Consider the following 20,176-nt stretch of genomic DNA (forward strand, 5'->3'; position numbering starts at 1 on the left):
CACTGCAAATTCCACTCTAACACTTCTCCTTCCATTGTGTGGCACTGGAGGGCCACTGAAATTCTGGGGATTCAGCTAGGAGAAGCTGAATTAATAATGCATTTAATTGGAGTTAGTGGGATATATTTATGGGGATTTAGCGGGGGGAGGGCACCTTAGGTTTATAGCTAAACTCATTTCTACCTGTCCCAGCATAGAAACAACTTCCCAGAACTTTCCTGCAGAGCCCATGGTACCAAAGCAGCTGGTGTATGATGTGCAGGTACAGCACCAGCAGGGGCAGGCTCATGATGATATAAATGTGTCCCACGTAAGACAAATATGGGTCCTGCAGATGAGTAAGATTTGAAATACACGGAGCAAGAAACAATTAAGAAACAATTCCATGGCAAACTTCCAAACATCAGACATGTAACATTCTACATGGAGAATTTGGTTTTTGCTGTTCCCTAGACAAAACAGAATTGTTGTTTCCTGATAGAAATAAACTCAAAATTCAGTGACTAGAATTGTAAACATGCCATGCATTCTTTTCACTTTTGATGCGAATCATTTGAAGTGGAATTTATCAGTTCTGTGCTTTTAGGGCAAAATATTTGAAGCAATACTCCAAGCACTAGTTGCATGTGAAACTGCATATTTAATTTACTCCAAATATCAATAATATAACATATTTTGATTAACCATACTAGAAAAAGTAAATTATTTCTGTTCTTTCCATAGAAAATAATATTATAAAATTGCTGTCATACGATATGGCAGTCAAAGAGTATGCAACTAAAAATATAGGGAAAATGATGTCATTGAGATATACTAGACAGTTAATACATATAATAATATAAATACTGTATAATTTTATATTCAAATGATATAATACATATAAATTTAATATAAATATATAGTTTTATATAAAAATGATATAAATAAATATAATATGATACAAACATAAGATGTTGTGTTAATAAAATAGACGTCTTTTTCTGGATGTTGTGAAGTTTACCGTGTTTGACAGTTTCAAAAAATATTATTACTTATATGTTATTTAAAATGTATTAGTTTTTCTTATTCTAAAATACTGTTTTCAAAATGTTATAGATAAATCTCAGTTTACCTATATCTAAGCTTTCTGATTTCTTCTGTCAGTTCAAGTTGGCTGTTCGACTCCCATAAATTTCTCATTTCGGTTATTGTAGATTCAATTCCAGAATTTCTATTTGGTTTCTTTATATGTGCGCATATAAAGAATATCTTTATTGATATTCTCTTATTGGGCAAGACATTATTCTCATGATTTCCTTTAGCTATTTAGACATGGGTTCCTTTAGCTAAAGATAATAAAAATAGGTGATTTAAATTAGTCTTTATCTAATAAATTCAACATTTGCACTTCCTTGGGTAAATTTTCTAATTGTTTTTTCTCCCCACTAGCCATAGGTCATACTTTCTTTTTTGTGTGTGTGCCTCATAATTTATTGATTAAAAACTAGATAGTTTGAATATAATAGTGTGGTAAGTGCAGACGTCAGATTCTCCTGCCCCTCACCCTTCAGGGTTTGCTGTTGTTCTTTGTCGTAAGTGGTGTTTGTTTCATGGTTTTTCTGAATTAGTTTTGTAAAGTCGTACTTTTTGTCATGTGTGGCCACTGAAGCCTCTGTTCAATTTGCCTAGGGGCCAGCTAAGTATGGCACGGAGGTTTCAAGTGCTTGGAAGCAATAAAAATTTAGTCTTTTTAGAGAGTCTCTCGTGCATTTGTTGGGGTACGCCTCTGACACTTCTCCAGGCAATTTGCAACTTTGCCTTAGCTTTTTTTAAAAAAATTACTTATTTATTTATTTTTTTATTATACTTTAAGTTCTAGGGTACATGTGCGCAACGTGCAGGTTTGTTACATATGTATACATGTGCCATGTTGGTGTGCTGCACCCGTTAACTCGTCATTTACATTAGGCGTATCTCCTAATGCTATCCCTCCCCACTCCCCCAACCCCACCTCGGCGTGTGATGTTCCCCACCCTGTGTCCAAGTGTTCTCATTGTTCAGTTCCCACCTATGAGATGCCTTAGCTTTTACTTTCTTCTTGCACAAAGGCCCAAGGTTAGTCATGGGTAAGAGCTTAGAACCTTCTCAGGGCTCTCTTAAGTGTGCACACAGCCCTGGATATGTGTGTGGCCTTCCAGATTCCCAGTAATATTTCAGAGGCTTTCAAACATTTTATTTGCAGAAGCGTCTCATTCCATAGCTTTCAAGCTTTTTGGTTAGTCTATTGTTTGTTCCAACAGTTGTATGTTGCCTTTGACAGCAACACCTAAAATATTTTCCTATAAATACCTTCAATAATGCACCAACCTCAGTCTCCTCCCCCTACCCACCACCCATTGCAGCTTTAGCACTAGGCATGTTTCATAACAATTCTTTGCAAATGAGGGCCATTTTACCACCTCCAGTACTAGTTCTGGGACTGTGCGCTGTTATTTTCAAGAGTTTCACTGAGCTGAGGAATTGTGGATGAGACCAGGAAAAGTTAAAATGCCACAAAGCTCATTTACTTACCAAGAATCAGCTTTTTTTTTTTTTAAATAAAATAATCACTCCCTGAATTGCTGCAAGCCTTTAGTTTCCAAAATTTTGAAAAAGTCGATTCTGCCAATTTTTGCCATTTTATTGGTTGCTTTAATGAAGGAATGGACTTTGGGAGTTCCTTAATCCATCACGCTTATATCACTCCCCAAATATTCTCTTTTGTACATCATTTGGTATTTGTAATTTAATATTCTTTTTTCTCAAAGACGACCACTCGATTATGTAAGTATAAAGCCCATCAATATGCATCTGTCCTTATACAGAACAGTGAACAATTGTAAATAGTTCCCTTTAGGGGATGGATGCAGTATCATAGAAAGAATAAGAAATTAAAATGAGAGAATTAAAGAAGGGATTTAAAGTAATCCTTCATGGGAAAATTGTACTTTCACCAGTGGAGATGGGTAGGTGGCATGGAGAAGCTGAAAAGGTATCACAGGCCAAGAAAAATAGAAGATTTAGATAATGGGAAAGATGTCATCATTGTTGGGAAAAAGCAATTGGTCCACTTCAACCTGAGTGAAAGATGTTTGGGAAGTTGTAAGGAAGATAAGGCTGAAGATGTAGGATAGGGTCTCAAAAGCCCAGAGTAGAGGGTTTTATAACAAATCTTATTATAAAAGAACAATAATAATGATGATTTTTTTTCACCCTGCATGGTATTTTACCCTCAGGTTAGAACTTCACAGAGTATTCTGTAAATAGCAATGTGTTTTATCCTGGCATTACCACTGTTGCCATCTGCAAGCCATGTATTACTCAATATTCTGTATACTTCAATACTATGGCTGTAGGTTATGGGGCCTTATGGAACCTAAATGTAATTTTAAAACCCTGTATGTCTGGGGGAAATCACATTTCAGAAGCTCATCCATCACTTCTCTGGGTAACCTTTGAGTACTGGGCGTCATGATTCTGGAGTTAGAACATGACATGGAAAGAAGAAAGAGGTGTGTGTGACAGAGTTAGAGGAAGCAATACAGATAATTGCTCAGAGCCAAAAGAAAACACAAGATTCTAAGTCCTAATTTTTAGAACTGGTGAGGCTTCATAATAGCTATTCACTTCTAATCATCCTCAAATAATAAATGAATAGAACAGTCAATGCTATTAGAATAATTTACTATTCATCAGGAATAATAAATGAGGGGAATAGGTTGTTATTCACATTTCTCTAAAAATAGCAAAGAGGAGGAAGGAGGAGAACTACTACTGTTTTTCAGTCTGGCAACAACGTGTGCAGTGGTGGCAGGGTTGCTGGGACACTCGAGGTGGCGGAGGAAAAGACAGAGCCAAATGTGCTTGCAGTCAGTGCCTCTGGCTTGGCTAGACACCAAAGTCAGCTGAAACAATGATGAATCCCCTTTGTTATTCCAGCTCCAAAAAGCAAAACACTTTTCTGCTTTACTAATGCTTTGTCCCTGATGGGTTGCCTCTTCCTCTCATTAATCTTTAGTTTATGAACTCTGTTGGCAAGAGGTATACAAATCACCCACAAGTCACACACAGAAATAGATGCTGTCGACAGCTCCTGGACACATGGGGCTGTTCATTCATTGGCAGTAGCACTAGATCAGCATCAGCCTCTATATCACTAGTTTGCCACACAATGTAGATGTGATGTAGACGTGATCCAGTTGTCTTCTTCATCTACAATCCTCTTCCAGATACTCTCAATGAAAGTGGAGGTGGAGATAAGCATGGAGGCACAACACTGGACATGGGAACAAAGGGCAGGAAGTCTAGAGAGTCTCATGTCAGTTCACCTATAGGTTTTGAATTGCCATTCATATCATCATTTGGCTGCTAGTAGCAGTGTGCTGGTATTGCTCAGCATGGAGCTGAAGCCCCAGCAATGAGCTGTTTTGAATGTTCCCCTTGTTGCCTCCATGAAAGATTCTGAGAATTCATTGTTCAGGGAGAATTATGTCAATACAACCCAGGACCTGCATCTATTTCTGCCTCACAGCCTGACTTTGTTGATAGCCCAGATCATCAGGCCAGATTCCATCAATACTGATGGTGAGTTTCCTATCAGGGGCCTAGTTTTTTTATATAACCCAACCTGATGGGCTGTGCTACCAAAGCCAATCTCTTTTTTTATGTATAATTAAACTTCTCATGGGGCTAATGAAGTTCTAAATCAGAATCTAAATCCTTTTACTCTCAATAAACTTCTCCATACAATGTAACTCTGTAGATGTAATTTATGGGAAAGAGATGCCATCAGCTCTCTCTGGCAGCATTTAAGACCTAAATGGCAGTGGATTTGTTGGGGGTGGGGGATTGATAGCTCTAGCTATCTCTAAATGTCATGTTACTGAAGTAAAACTTCTATATGGGGCTTGTACTAGCTTGAAATATCTGTGGTTGATTTTTAAAAGTTGATAACAAGACCATGTTTCTAGGAGAAGAGTTGCCAGATAAAATAAAGGATGTCTAGTTAAGTTTAATGTTCAGAGAAGCAACACATAATTTTTAGTACAAGTATGTCCCAAATATCGCATGAGATATACTTGTACAAAAAATTTGTTCATCATTTATCTCAAATAAAATTTAACATTATATGGTATTTTAGTTTGCCAAATCTAGCCACCCCACAAAGGAGACAATATCATACAAGTATCTGCTCAACTGTGGAGGAAATGCTTGTTTATATATATGATTAGGACGCCTTCATGGATAAGTGTACCTTGTGGAATTACTCATGAACTTGTTATTGGGCTTGTGAGAAGGAAAGGCTCTAAAGCCTGTTAAACTGTTATTAACATGTGACTTATATTGCGAATAAAATACCAATAAATATGTATTATGCTAAAATAAATAGCACACACAAATGGTTCCAAACACAATATCACTTGATTCCCAATGCCATAATCAAATGGCTTCATGCAAATGAAATGACTCCGGTAGTTATCAGTATAATGATGTTGTGAAACAGCCTTACTGTCAGGTAACCTTATCTTTTATGCACTTTCCCAAATGCCTAAAATGTCACACTAAAACACTTTTAAAATTAAATAATGCCTTGCTATTTCTGAGGTGAGATGCCTGCTGAGTTTAAATCATTTTTTTTAAAGAAGAAACACTCGTAATTTTTCTGCAAAATTAGGTAGCTATCTGATTCCGTGAAAGAAATATATTAACATATTTTAGGTTAAACTAAACATTTACTAAAATATTTAGTTACAACAATCAATATTTCCAAATGAAATGATCATTCCAAAGATAAGTCAAAAGGTTGAGCCACAGAAACTGAGGCTCTCTGTACTCTCTCTATACATACACCCAGGAGGTTTTAAAATACACTGAGAGTAACCATTGCTCACTGAAGAGTTTTCTACCTTTTTACATTCAGCAACATTCATTCTTTCCTGCCAGGCCACTAACTCCTTGAACTTACTTCATCCCCACCTCTGTCTGGGGCCAACTGGTATACTTTTGCTAGCTTTACTTCATGTCAGTCTCAAGCACCAAAATCCAATCTAAAGTAGGAGAAAACTAAAGAAATCTTGCCAAACTGCCTCTCATAAGCATCTCAGTTCATTCCTCCCTGATCTTGTGTTCTGGTAACAATAATTACGCCTGACATGAAACTCAAAATAGGTGCCATAAATAGATCCATGACCTATTTGGACCTAAAATAGTTCCAAAATAGGTCCATGACTTTCCAACATTCAAAGTTATCTCTTCCTCCCAGTTTTCTTGTCCCCCAGTGAAGTGAACTTCCTACAATTTAGAGTAAGATGACAAAACCACAGGAAGTAAAGAAAAGCACCACGGGGTGATAATGGTGGGGGAGCCTTTGTAGCTCTGGCCTTTCTTCATTACAATACATGAGATTATCAGATTAGCTAGTTGAAAATCCGATATACATAGGAGAGAAAACCTAAGTGCAAAAGAATCACAAACAGACAGATCAAGTGATTTCACTTGGGTACAGAAGAAAAGAGACAAAAGGGCACTGCTGTGTGGTACTCTGAGCACTGTGATGCTGGAGGGTGTGTTGAGTCTGGAAGGCTTTGGGATATGGGGATTCCACTGATTGTGTAGGTAGAAGATACTAAATCCAATTTTTCTCTTTTCTATATTTTGCCTTGAACTAGCTGATTTTCTCCTAGTTATGGGTCACATTTCTTTCTGCTTTTCAAGTATAGTAGTTTTTATAGATACTGAATACCATAAATGTTACAGAATTTAGTGTTCAGATTTTGTTATTTTCCTTTTATTGTATATATTTAAAGTGTGCAATATGATGTTTTGGATATACATACATAGCAATATGTATACACATATACATAGCAAAATTACTACTGCAGTCAAGCAAATTATCCTATCCATCTCCTTCCATAGTTTGTTTGTTTGTTTGTTTCTTTCTCCCTCTCTCTGTCTCTCAGTCTCTCTCTTTCTTTCTTTCTTTTTTTGTGGAACGAGTTCCTAAAATCTACTCTCTTAGCAAATTTTTAGTATATAGTAAAGTATTAACTATAGTCCTTATGCTGTTGGACTAGACTTACTCATCCTGTGTAACTTCAAGTTTGCGCTCTTATTCATCCTGTGTAACTTCAAGTCTCTGCTTTTCCATATTTCCTCTCCCTCCTCGCCCCTGTAGCCACTATTCTACTTTCTGTCTCTAGGTATTTGACTTTTCAAAAATTTCCACATCTAGGTGAGATTATACAATATTGTTCCTTCAATTTCTACCTTATTTCACTTAGCTTGATGTCCTCCATGTTCATCTATGTTGTCGCCAATGACAGTATCTCCTTACCTTAAGTTTGAATAACATTTTATTTTATACATGTGCATATATACATTATACTCACATACATATATATATATAGTTTCTTTATTTATTCAGCCATCAATGGCCACTTAGGTTTCCATATCTTGTGTCTTGTGAATAATTGTGTTGAGTATTGTGCTCCAGTAAACATTGGATTGCAGGTATCTATGCAAGGTGCTGATTTCATTTCCTTTGGGTATATACCCAGCAGAGAGGTTGCTGGGTCATACGATACCTCTATTTTTAATTTTTTGAGGAACCTCTGTACTGTTTTTTATAATGATTGTACCAATTTACATTCTGATCAATGGTATACAAAAATCCCCTTTTCTCCACACCATCACCAACACTTGTTATCTTTTTTGATAATAGCCATCCTAACAAGTGTGAGATAATATCTCATTGTGGTTTTGATTGGCATTTTCCAAATGATTAGTGATGTTAGGCACCTTTCAATATACTTGTTGGCCATTTGTATGTCTTTTTTAGAAAAATGTCTCTTCAGGTCCTTTGTCCATTTTTTAATTGGATTATTTGTTTTCTAATTATAAGTTGTTTGGCCTCCCAAGGTGCTGGGATTACAGGCATGAACCACTGGGCCCAGTCTCTGTTCTATTTTTCTATGATTTTCTTTTTATACCTGCACTACAGTTTTCATTACTATAGCTTTGTAGTATAATTTGAAAGCAGGAAGAATGATGCCTTCAACAAAAGCAATCAGACAAGGAAAATCAATGAAAGGTATCCAAATCATAAAAGAAGAAGTAAAAGTATCTCTGTTTGCTGATGATATGATTCTATATGTAGAAAACCCTTAAAACTCCACAAAACTCAAGCTCAGGAAAGTGGCAAAATATAAAAATCAACAAAGAAAAATATATTTCTTTACATCAATAATCATCAATTTAAAAATCAAGGAACAATCTTATTTACAATAGCATCAAAAAGAATAAAATACGTAGGAATAAATTTAACCAAGAAGTGAAAGTCTGTATACCAAAAACTATAAAACATTAATGAAAGAAATTGAGCAAGACCCAATTAATGGAAAGATATCCTGTGTTTGTGAATTGAGAAAATACTGTTAAAATGTTCATACTGTGCACCCAAAGCTTTATACAGATTCAACATAATCCCAACCAAAATTCTAATGACAGTTTTTCACAGAAATAGAAAAAACAATCATAAAACTCATATATAACCACAAAAGACCTCAAATATTGTCTTTTTATTTTCTGGATTCTGTTACATTTTGTTAAAAAGTGCTATTTTTCTAACAGGGAATGAATTTACTTATAAATTAGCTTGGTCTTTGAAGGAGGGTTTTCAAGCTTTGTTTAGGCAGGCCTAGAGTAGCCTATACTCTAGAACTAGCTTGGCTCTACTGCTAAGCCATGACTTTTGTGGGGTCTTTACTGAGTGCACCTGTGTTCAAGGAGGTCTTTCTGCTAATTTTTCAGACAATCATGTGTAGGTTCAGATAGTGTTTTAGCTTACAGTTCTCAAGTAGTTGTTCTTTCTCTGATGTTTGTTGTTTTTCTAGCTTCATGCAGTCTCACCTTATACATATCACAGCTTAATGTTTGGAAGAAGATTTAAGAGTACCTTTATTCAGGGTTTTTAAAAACTCTCTCATACTCTTCCAAGCAAGTTCAAGTCACCTCTTCCTCCCTAATCTGTGATCTGCCTCCTCCATCTAGAAATATTCATTTATCCATTCAACAAATACTGATTTGCCAGCCATACTATTCTAGATGCTTGGAAATATTTATGTAAAAACATACAAAACCTCTGAATTTTGTAAGTAGATTATATTTGCACATGAGGGAGAAAATAAGTAGAATAAAAGTAGAACAAATAATAAGATGTAAATTATACAGTTTGTTAGAAAATAATAAGCTCTATAGAAAACCAAAGAGAGCAGGTTAAAAGGTATCAGGATATGGGAGAGTACAATTTAAATAGGTGGTTAGAGTGGACCTTGTTAAAAATGTGACTTCTGAACAATGAATTAAATGAGATAAGGGAATCAGCCATGTGGATACCTAAGGGAAAAGCTGTGGGAAAAGAGGAATGTTCTTGGAGTTTTGGAGGATCAGCAATGAGGTCACTGTGTCTAGAACTGAATGAGCTGTGTAACATGTCAGCCATTATAAAACCTTTGGCTTCTACTCTGAGTAGAGTAGGAAGGCATTTCAGGGCTTTTAGTGGATGAAAGATACAATTTGACTTACATTTTAAAAGAAGCACTCTTGCTGCTCTACTCTAAATGGATAGAAGTACAAACAGGAAATCAGGGAAACCAGTTATAGGTTCTTGAAGTAATCATGGTCATTGGAAAAGTGTGGTGGCAATAGAGACAGCAATTAGTGGTGATTCTGGATAAATATTTTCAAAGTAAAGTTCACAGAATCTTATAAAATAATGATCATGACCATGAAAGTGAGATAAAGAGGAATCTTAGCTAACTCCCAGGTTTTGGGCTGAAAAACTGAAAAGATAGAGTAACCCTCCAATGAGATAAAGCTATAGATAAAGCCAATTAATAGGAGAAATACCAGGAGTTGGGTTTTAGATTTAAGTATTAGGTTCCTAATGGATATTCAAATAAAGATAAGTAGGAAAGTGAATATAGAGATCTGGATTTCAGAGAAGATGTCTGAGTTAAGGATACAAATTTGGGAGTCATTTGCATAGAAATTATGTTTAAAACCATTAGGTTCAATGATATCACCAGCAGTGAGACTGTAGATAGATATGAGAAAAAGAACAAGAGCTAAGTCCTGGGGAAGCATAACATTAATAAGTCAGAGAGACAAGCAACAAAGGAGCCTAAGAAGAAGAACTGGGTGAGATAGCAAAACAAAGAGAACGATATCTTGGAAGTTAAATGATGAAAATGTATCACAGAGAAAGACACGCTCAAGTCTGCTAACTGCTGCCAATGAGTCAAGTATATGAGCATTAAGAACTGACCCCTGGGTTTAGAAACATAAAGGCCACTGGAGACTTAGTAAGATAAGTTTTGATGGAGCGGATGGAGGTCAACGTCTGATTGGAACTGATTCAAGAGGGAATAAGAGCAGAGGAACAGAAAGTTCCAATGTATTCAGATTCATCAAGGAGTTATAGGGCTACAGTGAGAAAATGGTTGGGCTAGGGGAAATGGTATGACTGCCTGGCAACATTCTGGGTGCACTTGAGCTGCATGATCATAAATTTAAAGAGAGACCAGTCAGAGTCAAATCACTGTAAGTTTCTCACCAGCCACTTGCTGTCCAAACGTAAGCAAGAATGAGGTACTATAGATTTCACCCTGATCCATGGGCTTGCCGTAAAGATTACGGATCACCCTGATCCGTAAAGATTAGATCATGGTACTTAAGATGTGAAGGAGGTTCAAGAGTTCAGAGGATTAATGGATTGCAGGTTCCAGGCAAGGAGCGTCCAGCCATGGCACAAAGTCCAACCTGGGTGGGCACCACTTCCATCTAGGCTAATACTGGTATTTTAGAAATCTGATCTGGAAGGAAACATGTGGCAGACCTTATCCAGGTAACAGAGAAAAATGAACAAATATGGGTCAGCCAGGCAGCTGCTCAGGGTACCAATTTTTTATATGTGTTAACACATTATTGGGGTACTAAAACATCACTGGAAATGGACATGTACATGCAACCCTGAAATGAAAAAAAAAATCAAAAAAAAAAAAAAAGATTTTCCCCCAACTCTTCATAGAGGAGTTCTAATGTGGTTGGAAGAAATACTCTTCACCTCTTGGAATTCACTTCACTGATGTAGCTTTAGCCTATATATCCTTGAATTGCAATTGTTAGTTTCTTACTATTCATTTTATGACTTGTCTTTTTAATACTGTCTCTATCAGGCTGCGTAGGGACATGGATTTTTGAAGCACAGGTATTTTAATCAGAGCTCATTGTTTACAAGGGTCAAAAATTCATTTTCGCTAACACTGGAAAAGATAAATTTAAGAAAGAAACAAACAAAATAGGCCATCTTAGGGATACAGTAAGGACTCAGCCGGGCTTCATAGGAAATGGGAATGGGAAGAATCTGAAGGTCTTCTCTGTTTTTCTGCTCGGTCATGTGGCTGCTACCATCTGTTTCTTCTTGTCTGGTCTTTCTTTCAACCAACTTCCTCTGTTTGCAAATGAACCCACATGGCTCCAATTCCACCCTATTTGTCCTCACAGATCCAGTATAGACCTTATCAGGAACCAAGGTCTCTGTGTCTCTATATTAAAATTTTCAAGAGTCATTTTTTTCTCTTGGGGTACTGACCCGTCAATTGCTAAGTTGGACTAGATGGATGCCTACCAGCGGCTAATCAATCAGCTGTGGTCAGGGAAAGGTGAGGTTATATAACCATAGCTGCCCTAGCAATGATCCTTTCCGGAATGATGGACTATAGATGGATAAACATGTCTATTGCAAGAAAAATCACAGTTCCCTTTTAAATATACTTTCTATTAATGTCATTGCATAATTTTTGATTAAATAACTAGAGAAGAATGCAAGAGCCAAATGATTCTGCCCCCAGCCACCTCTCTTTTCCCCGGTTGCTGAAGGATAAGTTTTTCAAATTAGGTTTTTAAAAAAATTAGTTTAGTATACAGACTCTGCTAAAGTTTTGGTTGATAAAGGCAACAGAGTTAAAATGAAACTGAGTTTTACCAAAAAGCTAAAAGAGTAACAAGGAACCTATGCAATAAGAGGGAAAAAAGTGCCCGAGTGAACATTTTAATTAACTCACATGTAATTTTAATTAAAAACATAATGTGTCAGGAAAATGAGTAATGCCTTAGGGCAATAAAATAGCTGGGCTTCCTGCTTAATCTTCTGCTTCATCTCTTTCATGGCACGTGTAAGCTATTGTTAAGAAAAGATTTTCTTCTTCTGTTTCACAGTCAAAGAGAACCTCTGTTAACAAAATGAGTTGAACACAATAAGAAAATTGTAGAAAAATACCGTGTGTGATGGTCTCATTTTCTTTCTTAGGAGTCTCTCAATTCCTTTGTCTTGGTATTTCTTTTTGCAGAACACACCCTTTTCAGGAAATCTGAACTCACTGTGATCAAAATGTATTATCTCCTTTTGTGATTAAAATAATCATGAAGGGTTAACAATCCCTTTCCTCCCCTTAGATGTTAAGCATCCAAGAGTGCCTGACTCCTTGTGGGGTACAGAAATAACCCTGATTTGGAACCATGTGATTTGAAGTTGTATCTCAAGCCTTTATGTAAACTGTCTTGAAAGCTTTCTGGAATTTACTTCTCTATCAGTCATGGAGAATAATGCATGCATCCCAGGGTTAGAAAGAGAAGTAAGGGTTATCATGAATATGGAAATAGTCATCTCTCTCGCTTAAGGATTTTATTCTTATGTAACACAAATTGTTTTGTCGCAGCTATTGTTTATAACTCATCATTGCCTCCTAAGTGGGATTGATTTTGGTAATGGCAACATAAACAGAGGAGGATGGGAGCCCATCAGAAGGAGGCTGGGCACCATGTGATGGAAGAACAGAGAGGAAAGCTTTGGGGAGGGCAAGCAGGGAAGACAAAGTTTCAGCAAACAAACATGCCCAATGAGCATTTTGAAATAATTTACTGTTAGATATCTGATCTCCCTGATAAAATCTCCAGACAATTTCACATTGTTTGCTATTGATTTGTGGGGTGGTGAATTCTTCATGGAGATTCCATAGAGTTACAAAGTCCTATCCCAAGTCAGGTTGAGGAGACAGCTGACTTCTAAGTTTCACTTGGATTGTGACAACAGCTTGACCCATCTAGCAAAAAGAACTCTCTGTCATGATACTCTGCTAATCCCAGTGACAGCTGTAGTTGACTGTCAGGGCCAAAGAAGAGGCTGTGTCTTTAATTCTTGCTTTTTACAATTACCCTTGGTTTCTTGGAGAGTCAAGCGCCCCTCTTCCATCACCTCTAGAAGCAAAATTATGGAAGGTGTGATACTCAACATTAATGATAGCCACCATATTACCCAGCTTGTCTCCAGAACTTGCCCAAAACCTTGTGGTTACATCAGGAGGCAAATCTTTGTGATATCTGTGAGCTAATTTAAACTACAAATGGTAGGGACAAGAGGCAGAGAAATTCCAGATAGAGAAAGACAGGTCCCTGGCAAAGCCCCACCCTCAAGCCTGGAACCACAGTCCAAAGTGAGAACACATATTCCTGTTTTCCCACTCAAATGTTGCCTTTTCTGAAACCACCCATGGCCCTGCTGAGAACCACTTTCATTGGCAATAAAATCCTCCATATTCACCACCCTTCAGTTCGTTTATGTGACCTGATTTTTCCTGTACACCAAACAAAAGTTTGGATGCCATGGGTATGGATGCTAAAAGCTGTCACACTGACCCTCTGCCCTCGTGAAAAGGCAGAGGGCCCACTGAGCTGTTTAACACTTCAGCCGTACGTGGACAACAAAGCTATCAGAGCACTGGAACACATGCCCTCTGGAGCTTCAGGAGTCGCGGGTACCCCCTTAGACACTGCCACAGGGCTGCACAGAGTTTTGTTTCTGTCGATGCCTAAATGTCTTGCTCTGACTCCTGTACCTGTTCACCTGTGTGCTCTTCCTCCTGCAACGGGTTGAGAGCTGTGGGCTGAGTAAGCAAGGCATCCCTGTCGTGAGGCCTGCAAAGGGGTTAAGGAAAACTTCTTGTCTCATAAAGACCAACAATACAGATATAAACAAGAGCACAAGCTGGGCAGGAGTGTTAAGCTCTAAGAAGTCAGAAGTGGTATCCACACATGGTGAAGGTCAAGAAATCCAGAAGCCACTAGTAAGTTAGTCCACTGAATTTGCAATATGGCCCCTGGAAAGTGACAACATGTGAGAAGCCATTGTGGCAGCGGCAGAGGTGGGGAGTGGGAAGTGGGGGTTGGGTCCTCGAGGAATTACTTGGTTCCCAGGATTCAAAATTGTATGTGCCTTTGCGAGCCAACCATAGTACAGCCTATGGGTGGATTAGTTTTGCATAAGGGGCCAGCAGCAGTCAACTATGCCCTAACATGTTGTACTTGTAGACCTGCTCTGGTGAGGAAGATCACAGACTCACTGGCTCTCCCTGGACTCAAGGAGATCTCCTAGTTGACAGATACAATCCCTTGAGGTGACCTCTTTCCTTATCCGTCCCCTGGCCTCTCACAAAGTAATGAAGTCATCACTCTGTCATATCCCTTGGTAAAAGCAAATTCTTTTTTTAATGAGATTTGAGGGTTTATTGCTCATGTTGGGATTTTATTGTGATTGTATTTTCACCTAAAGGTACCGGACAGATAACAAATAAAAGTAGACCTCTCGGAGACTTATTTGTATAAATCTTCCCAAAATGTCACAAATGAGAGATAAAAGTTTAGATTTGAATTGTTTGCTTGCTGAGAAGACAGAATTTAATTTTACATTGCATTTCCTGCTATTGTAACTATTCACCCCAGATTTGGCCCAATCCCACAGCTTTTCTGAAGCCAGGTGGAGCTTCCGTTTTATTCTGAGAACAGTTAATTGGTGGCAGCTCACTCTCCTCTGGGTAAAGATAAAGAAATATGAATACAATAGAGTCATTAGTCATACTTTCTAAAGTGTGTTTTCCAAAAGTGGCCAATATACAGTCTTCGGATTTATACTTCTTGGTTCCCAATCCAAGCACCGATTTTCAAGTCCTCTGGTTAGAACAAGAGGTTTTCACTAAATGTTAAAAGCCACCAATCATGGCAAAGAAAAACCATGAGGTTTCAAAGTTTTCTTCACAGAAATGACAGCAATGCTTTTCTGCCAGCATGGTGACTGTGGTACAACACACATCCATGCACAGTATGGAGCAAATTTATGCTGAGTCCTTTCTGAGAAAATGTTTAGCCTGGAGATTCTGGCCTGGTTGTCTGGAGACCCAGATAATCTTGTGATCTCTTCCTTCATGTCTGTTTCTTGTAGCAGCTCAGAGAAGCAAGATAGTTCAACAGAAGAATTCTGCTCACCTTGCCCTTCTTTGTCTTTTCTGAAACCTGCACAATTCTTCTTTTGCAAAGAACCCTATTCTACCCCAACCAGGGGTAGACATTTTATTTTAAATAGGAAACTTTTCATTTACCAAAACAGCTTTTAAGCCATTTTGCCCTTACGCTAATCAGAAGTATAAAGTGATTAAATATTGCTCAGCCTCAATATTGCAAGGTATATATATAAAGGGAAGAATTTGGCATTAGTAATGAGCTGCTCTCTCTCATTCACGGTTTCTACAAAATCATCACTTCCAGAAATCCTCTGATTTTTCTCCCTGTGCCTCCTTTCTATAGCCCAAATTTCAATAGGGAGCCCATCACTATTAAAATAAAACAATGGAAACCTTCACTACTACCTCCAAAATTCATTATTTCTGCTGTTTCCATCATGGCTTTTGGGAAGCATAGGCAGATGAGGTGGGTGAATACCCGGGAGCTGTAACCTACACTTGGTCACTTGCCTAAATTTCCTACAGTGGACCTTTCAGCCGTTAGCTTAGAGGAATTTGGTTCCGGTTACAATACAAAGATCTTTTAGTTTTCAATTTTTACCCTACATTGTAACTAAATTCTTAAATTATCTGGGCTCAGCTTTTGGTGGAAAGCAAAAGGAAAGTTTTCCAGGCTCAGTTGAAACAGTGAGCAGAGCCTGTTGTGAGAAGTGGTAAAAGTTGTGAAGATGGGGATCATCTGACTTCACATTCATCCCAGTGTTTGCTATGAGCAGCCTGAAATCAGGAATTTGCTAGGAAACGGCCAGCTCAAGGAAGGCTTGGCGTTTCCTCACCTGAGGCCCAGGATGGCTCCCAAGGACACTCATGGCTTCACCCAGGCTTCTAGTCTCCTACGGCAGACAAAGCGGCATCGTTTACTAAGCATCTGATTTCTTTTCCTCATGCTAAAGAGGATGTTGGTGAGTGGGTAACTGTTTGTCCTTCCCTGGAAGCTACAAAAATAATTAAACTGTCCTGAGTGCCTGGGACAGCGTTTTGGAGAAAGGGAGGCTTACAGGGAAAAGCCTGCACTCTAGAAACTCAGAATATTCAGGGTGCCTTGGGTGTGGATTTTTGTTACTTCAGTCCTATTTTTTGCCACGGCAATGGGCATAAAATCATTTTCCAACACACAGGGGAGTTTCTACCTTCACTGGATGTAAAGTAATTTTTATTAGATGATTATCATTTTAATGGGTGCTAATCAGTTGGTAAGCATACGGGCAGAGCTTATACCAACACCTGTTCTCAGCTGATATGGAGATCTCTTTGCAGCGCTCCACATACATAGGTTTACTTCATTAAAAACTAAATACTATATTAATAATTGACTTCCTTGGAAACATATTGGCCCCAGTGCTGTGTGTTCTGTTTTAATTTTCTTTGTAGAGGCACTGAAAGCACAGAAAGTGTCTCGTACAGGGTATTTTAACCAAGTAATCATGGTTATTACTGAAAACAACAGCTCTGATGCTTTTTTGCTGGCTTCCAGGGACTCATGAAAGATTCCTTTTTTTTCCTTTACAAGACTATTTATTTCATTTAGCTTTTAATGCCTATCTCTATCCTGTCTTAACTGCAGGATCTCGCTTTCTGAAGCCAAAACACAACCTTGTTTTTTGTTGTTGTTGTTTGTTTTTTTGGCAAATAAGGAGAAGCCAGAATCTTACCTACCTAACCCAATTTACTAAATAGATGTTTCCAATTCAGATTCAATGTTATTTTTTAATATAATTTTTAGTTCATTTGATATTTATTTGAACTGTAGGAATCAGGATAAAATGAGGAAACCAAATCAAGAAATAAAGTCAAATAAGGCAGGTAAAATAAGGTAAACATTTTTTAATATAGGAAGTCACTAAGTATGTTTTACTGGGGTTCCCATTGGGAAGCTTAATATAATAATAAATTAATGCTAATAATCATTTATTGAGGGCTACTAAGTGATACAAATTATGTCAGGTGCATTGCTTGAACAAACAAAAAAGCTTGTAAGGTGTCTATTATTATCTCTATTTTTTTTTTCTTTTTTGAAACAGGGTCTCGCTCTGTCACACAGGCTGGAATGCAGTGGTGAGTGAGATCATGGCTCACTGCAGCCTTAAACTCCTGGCCTCAAGCAAACTTTCTGCTTCTGTCTCCTAGAGCACTGGGATTACAGCCGTGAGGCACTGCACCCAGCCTTTCCATTTTTAGGATGAATACTCTTGAGTTTCAGTGACTTAACCTTTTCAAACTACTAAATGCCAAAGACAGGATTTAACCTAGGGCTTAATCTCATTTTCTTCTGCTACTCTGTCCTATTTTCTCTCCCTGATAATAATTACATTTATTAAGCATCTACTATGCGTGCTAGGTATTATACAGATATCATTTTTTAACTATATAGCAACACTGTGAAATAGCTATTTTAATCTGTCTTTAACAGGAAAAAAAATGAGGTGTAGAGAAATCCAATTTCTTGTCCAGATTTTTATAGTTAGGAAAAAGCAGGATAGGTTTTCAAATTTGGATCTACCTCAAACCAAAATTTGAGTTGCTTCCAGTCAGCATCATGGTGAATTCGTGATGAAGGAGAGCCCATCTCTAAGATTGATATTTTGGCTCATTGCTAATGATAAATTAAGTCATTAAGAAATAAACTGGGCGAGGCAGTGGCTCACACCTATAATCCCAGCACTTTGGGATGGAGAAGCAGGAGGATTGCTTGAGTCAGGAGTTCAAGACAAGCCTGAGCAACAGTAGCAAGACCCTGTCTCTACAAAAAAAGTTGAAACTCAGCCAGGAGTGGTGGCACGTGCCTGTATTCCCAGCTCCTTGGGAAGCTGAGGTGGGAGGATCACTTGAGCCCAGGAAGTCAAGGCAGCAATGAGCTATGATCACGCCACTACACTTCAGCCTGGATGACAGAGTGAGACTTTGTCAAGAAAGAAAGAGAGAGAGAGAGAGAGAGAGAGAAACCAAGTATAGCATACTTTGTAACTTTATCTGAATTTCACTGATTTAGTAAATTAAACAGGAAAACTTTGCAGTTTATGGATACATCATACTGTACCCAACATCTTATAGCTACATGCAATGCTTAAATCCTATATTTCATGTTTCTCCTGGCTCTGTTAACCTTAGTGATTTGGTCACTATTTATTTGAGTATTGGGTAATCTACTCAACATCACAAAATGAGCAGAGAAGCTGGATTTCAAATCTGAGGTCTTGATTCTTAACACCAGTTGATTTCTTAGTGCAACTAATTTCTATCGGTTATTTGGTCTTTTCGTATTGTAAGAACAAAAGACAAATCAATGCCATAAAAATATAAAAACCAACCTCTACTCCTTCAGAATATATGTTTTCAGGGAGATGTTTGTCAAAAGATTATTTTTAAACTCTGAAGATATTAAAGAATAACAGTGTAATTCTGTTTTCTCATTTTGTTTACAAGACTTGTGGTGCTGTGTGTGGGTGGCAGGAGTAGGTAGAATTCACGGGATATGAGGTCCTTTAAAATAGATGAGTACCATTCTAGCTACAGGAGCTACATTATTTCAGTCCCTATCTCATTTTCTAAGCCTTAGCCTCGCCGTTAGAATGTGTAGCTCTGCCCAGTTGCCAGAGGCAATCATGATGTGCAAAGAACTGTATTCACATAACCTTAGCTCTCCCATGGTAGAGTAGTGAGCAGCCACCAAATCAAGGTACTCCAGGGTCCCAGGGCTGACCAGCGGTCCTCTTACCACCTTTTCAGTCCCAACTCTCCCCACCCACAGGTACCCCAATGGTAAGGCTTGCAGCTTTGGTTCCTCTTTCTAAGTCTCACCTTTGCTTCAACAATTCAGGCTTTGTCTTTGAGCACTCATTGAGTAACTCAAGCTGCTGCTCTACAGTTGAATCTGGATAGTGACTGCCTCTTATTGATTCTCATTCATGGGACACACTTCCTTGTTGGGACCTTGCTACCACTTCTACAAACTGCAATGCTCCTTGTTGCCTGAGTTATGACTGAGCTTGCTATATCCCTTGGATACTTTCTTTGGCCACTTAGTAGAACCTCCATAGTTGTCTATCAAACATGTTCACTTCTATTGAGCCTTATTCGCTGTCTCTCTTTGCCCAAGTATGCCCCAATGGCACGTCATGTCTTAGTCTCAAGATAGAAAAATAATGCTACCAGTCTCATTCTATCAGCCCCAAGCAATTACACCACCACTATGAGTCCCATTGTAGTTATTTTTTAAAATACAATTCATTTTCTTATTTTCTATTGTCTTCAGTTTTCCCTGAGGTATTCGTCAAAATGAAAATGAACTAGTTAAAGTCTCTGAAGGAAAACTCTATATTTAAGCCCGATATAGCAGCTTAGTTCTCCAGTTACATTTCCACAGAAGAAACTTACATCCAAGTACTGAATGTATGACAGCACCCACCCAGGAGAATTATAATGGGTTGAGGCTGCCAATTTATTGCTGCTGGTAAGAAGGTGTGAGCGTGTTGTTGCCCCTCTAGGCTAGAGCTCAATGAACAAAATAATCTTTCTCTGTGTCTTCACAGAACTTGTGTGGCTGGCAATGTTCTATTTATTTAATTACTTCTCAGTTAGGATTTCTCAGGGGAAGATAGAGTTGAAAGCCCTGAAGTTGTCTCACAAGATGTGAATAATTCTTAGCAAGTACGTTTAAACAGAAAGAAGAACCTAACTTCAGCATTTTGTAGCTTCAGCTGTCAGTGCAGTAGATATCTGCCCCACCAAATTCAACCCACAGCTGTTTG

The sequence above is a fragment of the Colobus angolensis genome, unplaced genomic scaffold (genome assembly GCF_000951035.1).
Source record: "Colobus angolensis palliatus isolate OR3802 unplaced genomic scaffold, Cang.pa_1.0 Scaffold92, whole genome shotgun sequence".
Taxonomy (NCBI): Eukaryota; Metazoa; Chordata; class Mammalia; order Primates; family Cercopithecidae; genus Colobus; species Colobus angolensis.